General features: G+C 32.4%; 1 long non-coding RNA gene across 1 annotated transcript in view; it reads right to left on the bottom strand.

Annotated features, from left to right (window-relative positions):
* Window positions 1-8,363: 8,363 nt before the first annotated feature.
* LOC145801158 (uncharacterized) overlaps window positions 8,364-12,187 on the bottom strand; it is a 39,504-nt gene continuing 35,680 nt past the window's right edge. Inside the window, exon 2 of the long non-coding RNA XR_014342173.1 lies at window positions 8,364-8,460. This is a non-coding gene — a long non-coding RNA (uncharacterized LOC145801158). The remainder of the gene's footprint in view (window positions 8,461-12,187) is intronic.

The raw sequence follows: 12,187 nt of genomic DNA, 5'->3' as shown, positions 1-12,187 counted from the left end.
ATGGTCGTTGAATGTAATTTTTGTCGACCAAAGTCTTTTCGCGACTAAATAGGTTAGTCGCGATAATTATATGTTTAGCGACCAACAATTTAGTCACCAAATAGAACGTTTTACCGACTAAAAATCTTTTTAGTCGCTAATTACTTTACGCGACCCTCAATTGCCGACCAACTTGGCGACCAAAAAAATTGGTTGGGAATATGTTTTGTTGACCAAAAATGGACTTTTAGCGACTAATTTTTTGGTCGACAAATGTGTTAATTCTTGTAGTGTTTGTGGGTTAAAAAGGCTCTTTTCATAATATTAATTTCTGAATAAAAATTCATTATTTGGATATGTTGAAATCCGAACACTAAAATTGTCTGAATTGAGAATTTTTGTTGAGATAAACTCTCACAAGACTCTTTAATAAATTGGGGATGAAAGTATAAAATTCTCTTTATATAAGTAAAACAATTCATTTTTTTCCTTCTTTTTTCGATATGGGATTATCAAATAAAAATTAACCAATGGAGATTTTCTTAATTATTTAAATTCATTTTTTTATCAGAAAATTAAGAAATTAGGATTGAAATAATAGAGCTCTCACAAGGTTTGTGGGTTAAAAAGACCCTTTTTCAGAATATTAATTTCTAAATAAAAATTCATTATTTGGATATCAATGATAGAGCATGGTTTCGTTCGGAAGTTGAAATCCGAGCACTAAAATTGTGTGAATTGAGAATTTTTGTTGTGATATTGAAACTCTCACAAGTCTCTTTACTAAATAGGGATGGGAGAATAAGATTCTTTTTTATATGAGTAAAAGAATTCTTTTTTTTTTCTTCTTCTTTTTCCCGATATGGGAATATCCAATAAACGTAAACAAATGGAGATTTTCTTAATTATTTAAATTTATTTTTTAATAAAAAAATAAAAAATTAGAATTTAAATAATGGAGCTCCCACAAGATTTATGGGTTAAAAAGGCTCTTTTCCTTATATAATAGGTCAAATACAATAACAAATCCTAACCAATTTTATTTTAATAATTTGCCTGCTCCACCACCATAATACCCTTCCTTTAACCACCGTAAATCCAATCGAATTCTTTTCATATCTTCTTGTTGATTTCATTTCCCTTTGTTTTATTGACATATGCATATTGTTCAACAATTCGTAATTGTGGGATTTGGGTCTATGTTGCTTCTAATTGTTGGATTTGGAACGTATTTGGTTGTGTTTTCAGCTTTTGTAATCTGCTCAATTTAGATTTTTTTTTTTTTTTTTTGAAAAATACAGAAAATTTGTTTTGGCTATTAACGAAAACTAATTTCAGGAAAATCTCCCCAAAATTATCCAATTTTAGGAACAACAAAAAAGTTATTTTAAAATTTCAGAAACTAGGCTTAGAAATGAAAACTGGTGCTTTCAAATTCATTATTTTTTGTTTTCGAAAATGCAAAAAACAAAAGCACAATAAAAAATTTCATAATTTTTTAGTCTTTTGTTCTTGGGGTTGAAAAGGATCATTATATTACTTTGTTTTTGAATTTCTTTTTCCTGTAGCAATGTTACATAAGTATTTACTGGCAGTATACCCCAAGTTTGTTTTTGAATTTCTTTGTTTTTGTTGTCAACCAATGTTTTAGATCTGTATTTGCTTTTGTTGATGTTAAAATGACAACTAAATCCCTCCTGCCTTTGTGCGACCATTGATAGGGAAATGAGCAAGAGTGAGTGTCGGTGTGAGGAATGAGTTTTCTAGATGGAATTTGAATTCTTGGCCACAATTACAAAGTGTGGCTGTCACACTCACACACCTCTGTGGTTGTAGCTTTCAGAAACTACATGCTACAAGAATGGAGGATCAGATCAGATCATCCTATTTTCATCTGTTGCTATAAATTTCTGAGTTGTAGCTATTAGATTATTGTAGTTGTTAGATTCTTCTTCCAACATAGTTTCTTAAGCTATGCTAGAATTGTAAAACTAAACTGATATATTCTGATAAAGCATTTAAGCAAGATTCATAGATGTTGAAGATAGTGACCGAGTGGTTTGGAACCTTGTCTGGGTATCAAGGCCCAAGGCTAGATTCATAGATGTTAAGGGGTTTCAAAAAAAATTTTATCACAGTGTTTTATTTTTCAGATTATATTTTTAAATTTTGGGTTAATTTTTTTATCTATATTATATATTAAAAAAAAAATTACTTATTTGCAAACTATATGTGCAAGACATAGATGTTTCCTAAAAAATGAGTTGTTTTTATTGTTTTTCCCAAAGCAGTTCTCCAAACAATTTTTACTTGTGTTTTTAAAAAAGGAAATTAGAAAACAAAAATTGAAAACACAACCAAACACGACAACCATGAAACTTGAGTCCCTAACCTCAATGTTAAGAAAACAAACACATACCATTAGCTTATGTAATTCCTGTGGCCATTGACACATTGAACAACCCACCTTAACGTAGCTAACAGGTCATAATGTTTTTGACTCCAAGGTTGTTGCAACAGACCTGTGGCAATATCTTTAGGTGACTAAGCAAGTTGAGAGACACCAATTGGATCCTATGGGTTTAGACTTATTTTTTGTGATTTGTTTGAACATATGGAATAACCAAAATTTATGGATTTGCAAATCCAAGTGAGCTTGCAAAATTTGTTTGCGATTATCTGTCTGAATTTGTTAATTCTCAGCAAAGATTTGATGTTTAAAGTTAATTTTGATGAAACTATTTTCAAAATGCAAAAAAGCAGTAGGTGTAGGTGTTATTGTTAGGGATCACAAGGGGAAGTTATTGCTACCTTGTCTAAGAAATTATTGAATCTTGTGGATGTTGACTGTGTGCAGTCTTTGACAGCATCCAAGTGGTAAGCTTTGCACGAATTTGAGTTTCAATGAAATTCAACTCGAATTAGATTCTTTGTCCCTTGTCAAAGGCATCCAATCTGAGAATGATTGCTATTAGCTTGTGGCCGTATAACATAGGAGGACAGAATTTCAAATGCTGCCAAAGGACTTCTGTTTTGCATACTTTGCAGCAACGGAATATGGGATATCTAGGGATTTAGAGAAACAATTACTTTGTTGTCTAATTCAATTTGATTTCAATTTTTCCCTATTTTAAGTATTTGTAGGAAAATCTCTGGTGTGCTTCAATGGCTATCAAGTCAAGAAAAACTATGAATTTTATTTTCTTAGCTTTCTCACTCATTTCTATCTCATTTGTTTTTATTTAAAATAGGAAGTATTTTTAACTAGCCCCATGTGTTTATTTGTTTCCAGGGAGCCAAAACGGAAACAAGTTGATATTAACTAATGAAGCAATTGGTATACCTTAATCTCGCTACGTGAAGCAGTTGGTATATCTCCTATACATTGATATATCTATATACACACACATATGTACACAATAACATATGCAGATGAGGTTAAGGGTGAGCCTACTGAAAATCCATGAGGAGATGACGGTGAGCCTACTAAAAATCCAGATATGTTATATTTGTTACGTAGATTGCTGGTAGAGGTTGTGGGTTAACCTATTGAAAACCCAAATACATTGTTTTATTTATTGTAGCATTATTGACTTGAGCAATGTATTATGATTATTGGTTTCGTTGGAATTAACTCCCGAAGACCGCATGTTCTTCAAACTCACATGATATTAGATTATACTTAGGCTTAAAGGTTAATGTTGCTGGAATTGTTATTGGAAATCTAGTAGCTTCTGTCGCTATGGTAGCTAGGGGAAGAGCTGAGTAGAGATATCTAGATCCAAGACAAAAGAATATATATTTGAGTTCAGGGAAATTTTTAACCACCATATTTGAGTTTAGGATAAAGTTTTATGTGAACCTAAGGATGAAGATGGCGGACACACAATGCCAAATCGTATTGTAATGAGAAATGAACACCCATTTACAATATATTTCACGGCACGTTTCACTATTTCTTTAGATGCTACCTCATGGCTGGGAGCTTGCTTTGTGATGTTGCAATGGCAATGGAGAATGCTACTAGTTATTGATTTTTTTTTTTTTTTTTTTTTTTTGGAATTATGGGAAAATAGTGTATCTTTAATTATCATGTACCATGTACTTTTAAATATTTATAGTTTACTATATTTGTGGATAATATTAATATTTTTTTGCCTTTTTAAAATTGTTTTTATATTTGGTTGTGAATGTGTAGATGTCAAATATGTCATTTGTACAAGTATTGTTTATATATTTCTTTGTAATTTTTATTATTTTTTATTTTTTTTATAAAAAATGTGATTTTTTGCGACGGCAGTAGTTGTCACTAGGGTTGTGAAAAATACTACCTAATCTGTTAAAATCACACCGATCTACATCAATCCGTACTACTCTAACTACTAACCGCAGTTTAAACTTTAAAATTTATAATTCACCTTCCAAACTGCTCCTCTCCGCTATAGTTAATACATATATATTTTTTAATCTCCAATGAAATATCAAAGTAAAAATAAGTGTGAGAGAGATTTAAAATATGAAATTTATTACATATTACTAGTTATATATATGTAACATATTATATAAAATTATTTTGTATTATATATATATATTAAAAATATTATACAAATTAGTATTATATATTATGCAAATCTATGATAATTAGTTATAATATTCTTCAATCGGCCAAAAACCGTCCAAACCGCAATTTGTCAATCCGCCAATCTGTTATTCAGTTTGTAATTTTACTCTCGAACTGTTTGAACCACACCGCGCAAATCCCTAGTTGTCACCAAAAGGTTTAGTATTTGCAACGGTCAATTGCCGTCACAAAATCAAGGGATTAGTATAGGTTTTTTGTGCCGAGTTATACTGTTGCTAAAAGTATATTTGCGATGGCAAGTTTACAGTCTCTAAAATGAGAGTTTTGCACCTTCTGCGACGGTAAATTGCCGTTGCAAATAAACAAGTATTTGTGACGGAAAAAGAGCATTGGTGACGGTATGTCACCTTTGATCACCCCCTTCCGCGTTCCCCCTTTTCCATTGCCACTTCGTCTCAAAAGCTTTTTGCAATGGTTTCATTCCGTCACAAAAAGTCCAATTTTTAGTAGTCTTGTTTATGCTAAGGAAAATAGTAACATATAGAATCAAAGCAAATGCAAAAGGTCTAAATTTGGTTTGGTTAGGAATTCAATTTCATGCTGAGTTTGTCGCCCAGTATATTTCACAGACTCTTCAAAGCTCGCTTCATATGATGTGTGATCAAAAGGATAAGATACCTCCACACACCCTCTAATTGATGGTCAATTAGTTTAGTATCCAACCTTGTTCTACTATTTCTTTACAAGACAAAGCAGTTGAAGTACATTTCCATAAAGCTGTTATCAACATCAATTTATATATACTAGTTAAGAGGAGTCGTACGTTGCACAATGACCCATGCCCGTGGTCCAAGTCAATGCATAATGATCAAGTCGTAGATAAATTTCAACCAATTATTTGAGCTTGATATTAGAATTAGCCATGGCGATTATAAGTGGTTCAGTATCATGTTTTCTTTTTTTTTCAGCAGTAAGGTAATAATAACATTTTGCAAAACAAAGGTGACAACAACACTTCTATTAAGTATTAAATACAAAAGGAGGAAATCATGATTGGCCCAGACTAATTGACAAACAACAACATAAACATTACAAGAAAACAAAGTGAATCCTAGCCTAAAATTAAATCTCCATTTTAACATTCCTTAAATTGATAAATACGAAAGCTCCAACATCATCTTGCAACAATCTCTTCAATCAAGTGACCATTTGTTCCTCTATGTATGAGAAAACTTTTTCCATTAGCAAGTCATCCCGCTTGAAGCGCGCACATAACAACCAAAATATGTGGAGCCCTAAAGTCCAATAGCATAAAAGAAAATAATTTAAATTAAATTATAAATAAATAAAAACAACAACACAACTTCTCAACTACACCCCAAAAACAAAGCAGCATCACAAAACAATTATCCATGATCTCCAAATTAACCTTAACCCAAAAGGCCACTCTTACCTGTGATCAAATCAAATGTACTTTGGCAAATCCTTCTTATTGGTTATTCTATTATAGTTTACAACCAAAAGGTTTGTCACTTCATATTGAGATGCAAGTCATCAAGTAAAAAAAACATAATTCACTATTGCGGAAAAAGAGAAAATTTAGAAAAAAAAATTAAGAAAATAGAAAAGAAAATAGTGCAAGGTGAATAAGTCCTAAGACCAAATGCTATCCTAAAAGATTCAGGCATTTTTGTCTGTTTGTAAGCACACTAATCTGCATGAAGTAGCTGCTAGACAAGTAGTGTTCTGCTCATCCCCTCCATTATTGTCATATTCATATCTATATCAAAAGAAAAATAGTTTTAGATATCTTTGATGCAAAAAGTAGCACCTAGAGTCCAGAGGTTTAGAAACAAGTAATGTAATGTCAGTACAACAAGGACTAATATGTTATGAATTAAAGAGAGAATACTAATAGTAGATAAAGAAATATATTTTGGAGTTAATTTTCCAAAAAATCTAAAACCCCCAACCCTGGTATCCCACATAGTTTGTTCTAATTTCATTCTCTCATTTTGATACTAAGCATGTCGTCTTCATAACTACCTATAGATGAATATAACCATTAAGGAACATTAATCGAATTAGGAATAGAATGTGAACCAATATTTTCTATGGCTAAAATATATATATATATACATATTTTTTCGATTGCTTTTAACCTTTTGTTGTATAATTGCCACTTATTTGTGGTTGAGGTTTTTTGTTTGTTCATTCATGTATACTCTTTGAGTAAGCCCTAATATTTTACTATTTGAAAATATTTCATCATGATACATAATAAAATTGTCTTGGTCTTGTTTTTGAACACCAATAGATTTCAAATAGTATATCAAAATTTATGCATTGTCCTTGCAATTGTTGTACCAAATTTAAACTTGTGTCCTTCAATGATTTAGCCAATTGTGAAAACCAACTCTAAAATCCAAGTGCACATCTGGTGTGAACAAATCAACTTCAGTTCATGCAAAAGAAATGACAAAGTTGCAACATTATTGGCCTGCAAAAATGCATGAATAAATTGTTTAAAGGAAGGTGCATTTGATTGCAACAACATAGGTACAAATGTGTCAGATGGCATTGCCAAGAAAATGAAATTTACGGTCACAAGAAATTTTCTACATCTTTACCGATAGCAAGATCCAAGGTTTAAGCATTTTGAGTTTCTTCCTTTTTTAGTACTCCAAAACAATTGACTAACTGAAATGACTGAATGGACTAAGAGGACACAATTTTTACTTTTATGAGCTTGTTAAAACAGCAATCACAAAACCAACCAAAGGAAAAGGTATAATATAACAAATGTGAAGAACAAAAATGTAAATACACTCTTGTGAGGCTGAATAAATAATATATTTTTATTATTATTAACCAGCATGTAGAGAGACAAATGAAAGGAATATTTGAAATTGAAGAGTTAATAGGAAGACAAATTTTCAAAACATTTTTTTTTTTTGAAAGTTTATTAAATAATATGTGTGAGAAACCCCTGTCAAAGCTATAAATCAAAATACGTCATACTTGAAAATATTGGGCATGGCAAAATCCTTATAAAAAGCTCAGGACAAATAAAAGGGAAATATATAAACCATCAAAATAGTTTATGGTAGCTTTGGACTACTCGATGCATGTATATAAATATTATGCTCAGTGGATGATTCCATCAACCCCAACACCCCCTCCAAAAAAGAAAAGAGGGAGTGAAATGGAAAGTTTGTAAAATATTGATTGAGAAAAACTATTACACATGGATAAGAAAAAAAATAACCAGAGATCTATGCACTTTGAAAACACATTTTCCTCACATAGCTAAATAAAATTTGTAGTTTGAGCCATAATTAAAACATGCAACTTTAAAGAAATTCAAAACTCATTCACAAAGCCTAATGGATCAAAAATTCATACCCAAAGATGCCAAAAGAGCACAATATATGCACACAGAGAACATTTATCTATAAGTATTAGCAAAATCGAAAATCAAGTAAAAATAAGAAAAGGTAAGTGGACAATAATTTTTTTTCATTGAAAACACCAATTTCTACCTGGAAGGTTTGAAAAGGAAAATGTGTTACTTATCCCTACTGAAGAGAATCTCACTTAGACTCTTAAGTGCTTAAAAAACTAAAAGGAAATTAAAATAATTATGTTAAATTTAAACAAAATAGTGACTAGAACTATTAATTTAATTATCTAACCATTGTAGAATAGACATTCAACATTGGTCTTACCAAAAAAAAAAAAGACCAACATTGGTCTAATTCTAGAGAATTGTGCTAAAATAGATAAGTAAAGCAAGCATCTAACCTTTTGATGAGAATGGCGAGTGTACTCCGTCATGATGATGTAAAACATTAGGATATTTGGAGAAAGATTTTCGGGATAACCAAAGTCCATGATCTCTACAATTTTTGATGAAAAATTATATCAAATATTAATGTAGGTAGCTAGAAACAAGAGCCCAATCTAGCACACATTAAGCATTTCAAAAGTACAAATATCAGAAAGTTCTGCTTCAAAAATGAAGAGTATGGACTAGAAAGATCATACAATAGTAGTGCATAATTTGCAATAAAAGCATGGACAAAAGCAATGTTGTCTATTCATTAGTATGTGCACATATGCATATGATTATATCAAATTAGGTGGCCATCATATGTATCGTATATTGTTGAAAATATGCAGCAAAGCACGATGAAAGAGGACAAGACACAAATAAGAAACATATGATAATTCACAAACAAAAGATAGATGCTTGTTTTGAAGATTTTGTCTCAAAGGCAGGGCCATGCTTATATTGATCTAACTAATTCACCACACAAAGATGCTTGACTCAACAAACACATATGCTTGATTCACCAAAATTGGGAAGAATTTAGGTAGTTTGGTCTCACATTAGTGGCTATAAGATATCAAAATTATCTAAGAAATTTTAAAGAATAAATGCAGTCCATGTCTTAGATCAAGTTTAATCATATGCTTAATCATGATCTCAAGTAATAACAGTAAATTTATGCAGAACCGAGATTAATTTTCTACAAAATCTATGACCAAGACGATGTGAAAGTGGCAATTTTTTAAATTACAAAACACATTTCATTTATTTTTAAGAAACATTTCAAAATCCCGAATTCGTAAATAAGAATTGATGTCAAAACCACATTTTTTGAAGCACAAAATTCAAAATAGTGCTTGGCATAAAAAGAATGAAAAAGGTAAATTTATTATTTGCAAAACACAAAATACACAAGTGATGTTTCTGCATTTCTACATTTCCTTTTTTTAAGTCATTTATACTTAACATGACTTTATGCAAACCATTAATTTAAAGTGGTCAAAAAATGATTAATGTCAGCTTATGTTGAACAAAATTGCCTTCAGGTGTACTAAAAATCTAAAAGATGTGATGACAACTATTGAATAGTTTACTACAGAAGTAGATTCCATCAACATTGTAAATGATCATAAAAATATTTTTGGTTATACTTCAAATTGTATAGCAATTACAATGATCAATTGAGATTCATTTGAGAATGAAGGTTTGAGACTTGTTACAATAAACTTCTAAATTTCTCAAGACATCAATGTGAAAAAATAGTTTAACACCCAAGGAACTACATGTCTTAGATTGGATAAGATGCAACCACTATGCATTTAGTAATGCACAAGTTTGCTTCAGAAGACTACAAGCCAATTGAAATAAGGGTAAGAGGCCATCTAAGGAACAACTTTTTAAAAAACAAAAGAAGCCAAGAACCAAACATTATGGGTCCTTTTCCCTTTTTAGCAGCTTTCTGAGGGAGTTCAGCACAAGGCAGAAAGCCCAAAGATATTACTGGAGGATTCTAAAGATAACTTTTATCAAACATTGAACACATAGAAACTATGACTCAAAAAAATAACAATTAATCATCACAAGTGAGTGAGTAATGAGGAATCTCATTATCCTTCTACTAAAGAAGGGATATTTTTGCTTTTAAGTATCTACATGCCGAAAACTGACATATGCTCTAACTGCCAGAAAAAGAACAATAAATAAAGTTATCGAACTTCAAGCAGCTATGATAGAGCTATTTTGATAAAAAGGTGTTTGATGGCAACACCTCCTAACGGATCTATTGGGGGTGGGGAGGCGAACCAAGAATCTATCTTGAACATAGATTTAAATGTAATATCAAAAGGAATCAAACTACTATTTAAAGTAGCCCTTTTGACCATAACAATGAGAGAAAGTGAGCACCTCAATCACTAACTACAAAAAAACCACAAAATCCCATATTGATGAAATTAGTAATTATCCATATGAAACAACAACAACAAGAAGTTAGCCCACAAATATAACAAATTCAATCACCAAGCTAATGCAATCTTAGACATTTAAAAATCAAAAAGATTAGAAAGCATCCATCAATACTTGCATATAAAAATAAAACATATTTTTTAAAAATACACAAACAAAGAAATTACAATAATAAGAACTAAGGAGTTACCCATGAAAGAAGAAGAACTATTTTTATTTATTTATTTTGGTAATAAGATATTCAATAAATAAAAATAAAAACCATACAAACAATTAAGAGGTAGTCACAACCAAGATTGCAGAAAAGGTCTGACTATCACATTAGCATTAAAAAGGCTATATGTTTAGAAACTACTTGAATTGTGTGGTTGGCTTCATAAATACCTAATTTGCAAAGTTCACTGAAAAGATTAAAGTGGCCTTCCCTTGTGTAGGAGGGGGTTCAAGAAAGGAGTTGAAAAATTCGAAAATCTTCGAAGATCCTTGAAGAACAGCTTCGAATTCTCTAGAAAATGATGAGAGGCTTAGATTCTTCAATAGTCTCAACTCAAGAACACAAGAATAAAGGAGATGATGGAGATAAGAGATTGGGTGAAAAAGAAGGCAAAGTGGCTAGAGAGAGAATAATGGCAAGGCTCTCCCATGGATCTTCCACTTTCATTCTCGAGGTTAATAATGGAGAAGGGAAATTAGTTCTTTCCCAAGAGTTAAAAAAAATCTCCAAAATCCATCCCTTATAAAGCTATGGGTGGGTGCTATTTATAGGCACCTCATGATGTAGGATGGAGTCCATGTGCAAGGCACATGGGGAATATTCTCTCTAACCACCTTGTCCGAGGAGGTGACCTCTCCGAGGATGAGGAAAACCCCGAAAAGGAGACCAACCTCTCGGCGAACCCTTCTTCTTAACCACACCTAACCAATGATCCCCAATCATCCCAAAGGGTCAGGCGTAGTCCGAGAGGACGCCCTGCCGCATAAGGGTCAGGGGTAGTTCAAGAGAACGCCCTGCCGCAAATATTACCGAGTCTCAGGGACCTCCTAGATCGTGCCACCTCGACCCGGGTATAGGCTAGTTTAACCGAAGAGTGAATTTATCTCCACTCACTGTCCTCGGGATCGAGTCCTTTGTTCGGACTCCATTACGCCCATGGTTCTGGTCCGCAAATCCCGGAAAGCTCCGAGCCCGCAAGTGTTTTGGGACTCATTGATGGAGCGGCTTCTGGATTGCGTCTGAATCCATTCGAAGCCAAGTGCTTCGAATCTCTAGATTCGTGGGTCCGAATCCTTTCGAGCCCGAGTGCCTCGGATCTCTAGGCTTGCTCAATACCCTTTCGAGTCCGAGCCCGAGTAAGTCTCTAAGTTCGTGGATCCGAACCCTTTCGAGGCTTAGAGCGATTCGGCCCCGTTTGATGGCGATAAATCCGGGCTCACCAATCTTGGACTTGCAATAAATTCAGGGCCACCAACCTTGGACTATTGGGCCTAAATAATTTAGTGGGCTTAAATTAGCTCCTCTTACATTTGCCCCTTGCGTGTATGAGAAATTGTAATTTTCTCGGACATACATAATTTCACCTTATCAGCCATGCTTCACACTACGTCTTCAGGAATATTTGGTCTTGACAGAGTCTAAGGATAAAGCTGAGGATTCACCGTAATTTACAGATAAAATCGACAAATAATATTAAAAATAAGTAAATAAATAAATAACTTTTTTTTTTTATACATCTGAATATATATATATACTATTTTTTCACTCCAAGCAAAAATAAAACACCCATCACCATTTTTTTATTCTGAAAAAAATAAGGCCCATTTTTTTGGTC

The sequence above is a fragment of the Camellia sinensis genome, chromosome 10 (assembly GCF_055761805.1).
Source record: "Camellia sinensis isolate YWXY chromosome 10, ASM5576180v1, whole genome shotgun sequence".
Lineage (NCBI taxonomy): Eukaryota > Viridiplantae > Streptophyta > Magnoliopsida > Ericales > Theaceae > Camellia > Camellia sinensis.
Note: the sequence above shows the minus strand (reverse complement) of the source record. Positions and strands in the feature narration are given on the sequence as shown.